Source organism: Dendrobates tinctorius, unplaced genomic scaffold (genome assembly GCF_039654945.1).
Source record: "Dendrobates tinctorius isolate UK_male_01 unplaced genomic scaffold, ASM3965494v1 ptg000048l, whole genome shotgun sequence".
NCBI lineage: Eukaryota > Metazoa > Chordata > Amphibia > Anura > Dendrobatidae > Dendrobates > Dendrobates tinctorius.
Genome location: NW_027361716.1, coordinates 34,851 through 37,341, shown reverse-complemented (window position 1 = coordinate 37,341; position 2,491 = coordinate 34,851). Strand labels below are relative to the sequence as shown.

General features: G+C 35.7%; 1 non-coding gene across 1 annotated transcript; it reads left to right on the top strand.

The window, feature by feature from the left end:
* The first annotated feature begins 824 nt into the window (after nt 1-824).
* Nucleotides 825-906, top strand: TRNAL-AAG (transfer RNA leucine (anticodon AAG)). Its single transcript has one exon. It is a non-coding gene; the product is annotated as a tRNA-Leu (tRNA).
* Nucleotides 907-2,491: the final 1,585 nt, after the last annotated feature.

Genomic DNA, 2,491 nt, shown 5'->3' with positions numbered 1-2,491 from the left:
TTCCAACCTGCACAAATTTTAAAAATAATCCAATGTACTTGTGTACTTATGAGGCATGGGTTCAAATCCAACTGCTGCCAGTATTAAGAGGTTCTGAAAACCTTTTGATTTTATTCTTATTACTTTGCTTACAGTCAAATTAGCATGTGCTTTAATCTTTTGTATTTGTATGAGTGTGTGCGTTTCCGTTTAGGAAAAGACAGTTGATAGAATCATCGCTTTTTTGTGTTTAGAGATTTGTTTATTTTCCAACATGCACAAGTTTTAAATATAGTCTGTTGTAATTGTGTGCTTCTGAGGTGTGGGTTCAAATCCCACAGATGTTAGTAAGAGGAGGTTTTCATAACCTATCGAACGCATTCTTATTATATTGCAAACAGTGAAATTAACGTGTGCTCCAATGTACTTTTGTATTTGTATGATTGTGTGCTTTTCTGCTAAGGAAAAGACAGTTGATAGAATCATTGCTTTTTCCTAAGGCCTGTTTCACACATCCGTTTGTATCAATCAGTCAAAATCCGCCGTTTTGCAAAAAAAGATACGCCATTTCTCTCTCTCTCTCTCCTTCCCCAGTCAGCGGTTCCTTTAAAATTCTTCCTTTGACGGATCCGTTAAAATAACAGTCCGATGCCAAACGTTGTGATCAGTACAGGAACGGATCCGTTATCCGCCATTTTAGCAGATTTTGACTGACCAAAAGAACTGATGTGTGAAGCAGGCCTTATATTTAGAAACATGCCCATTTTCCCACATGCACAATTTTAAATGTAGTTAAATGTACTTCACTTACTGTAAGAAAACTTGCTTGAACAAGGAAAAAATATGGTAGCATGGCTGAGCGGTCTAAGCCGCTGGATTAAGGCTCCAGTCTCTTTGGAGGCGTGGGTTCAAATCCCACTGCTGCCAATATTATGAGAATTTAAAAACATTTTGATCGTATTACTTTGCTTTCAGTCAAATTAGCATATGCTTTTATGTACTTTGGTTTGAGTTTGTGCTTTTCTGTTTAGGAAAAGACATTTGATAGAATCATTGCTTTCTCCAAATATTTAGATACTTGCCCATATTTCAACATGCTCTAGTTTGAAATGTATTCACATGTACTACACTTACTCCAAGGAACTTACGTTACGCAGTAAATAATAGTAGTATGGCGGAGCGGTCTAAGGCGCTGGATTTAGGCTCCAGTCTCTTCAGAGCTGTGGCTGCAAATCGCACTACTACCAATAGTATAACATTTTGAAAACCTTTGGAACGTATTTTTATGATTTTGCTAACACACAAATTAGCATGTGCTTTCACCTGGTTTTGTTGTTGTATAAGCGTGTGCTTTTCTTTTAAGAAAAAGACAGTTGATAGAATCATTGCTTTTTCCATGAGAGTAGATACTTTCCCATCTTCAAAAATACAGAAATTTAAATATAGTCAAATGTTCTTCAGTTACTTTAAGTAGCTCAGAGGCGTAAGTTGAAATCCTACTGCTGCAACTATTATAAGGTTTTGACAACATTTTGATCTTGTTGCTATGATTTTGTTAACAGAAAAATTAACATGTGCTTTAATCTTCTTTTGCATTTGTATGAGTGTGTGCTTTTCTGTTTTGGAAAAGACAGATGTTAGAATCATTGCTTTTTTGTGCTTAGAGATTTGCTTATTTTCCAACCTGCGCAAATTTTAAAAATAATCCAATGTACTTGTGTACTTATAAGGCATGGGTTCAAATCCAACTGCTGCCAGTATTAAGAGGTTCTGAAAACCTTTTGATTTTATTCTTATTACTTTGCTTACAGTCAAATTAGCATGTGCTTTAATCTTTTGTATTTGTATGAGTGTGTGCTTTTCTGTTTAGGAAAAGACAGTTGATAGAATCATCACTTTATTGTGTTTAGAAATTTGTCTATTTCCAACATGCACAAGTTTTAAACATAGTCTGTTGTAATTGTGTCCTTCTGAGGTGTGGGTTCAAATCCCACAGATGTTAGTAAGAGGAGGTTTTCAAAACCTATTGAAAACATTCTTATTATATTGCTAACAGTGAAATTAACGTGTGCTCCAATGTAATTTTGCATTTGTATAATTGTGTGCTTTTCTGCTAAGGAAAAGACAGTTGATAGAATCATTGCTTTTTCCTAAGGCCTGTTTCACACATCCGTTTGTGTCCATCAGTGAAAATCCGACGATTTGCAAAAATACGAATCCGCCATTTTTCTCTATCACTCTCTCTCTCTCTCCTTCCCCAGTCAGCGGTTCCTTTAAAATTCTTCCTTTGACGGATCCATTAAAATAACGGTCAGGTGCCAAATGTTGTGGTCAGTACAGGAACGGATCCGTTATCTGCCATTTTAGCGGATTTTGACTGACCAAAAAAACTGATGTGTGAAGCAGGCCTTGTATTTAGAAACATGCCCATTTTCCCACATGCACAATTTTAAATGTAGTTAAATGTACTTCACTTACTCTACGAAAACTTGCTTGAACAAGAAAAAAATAT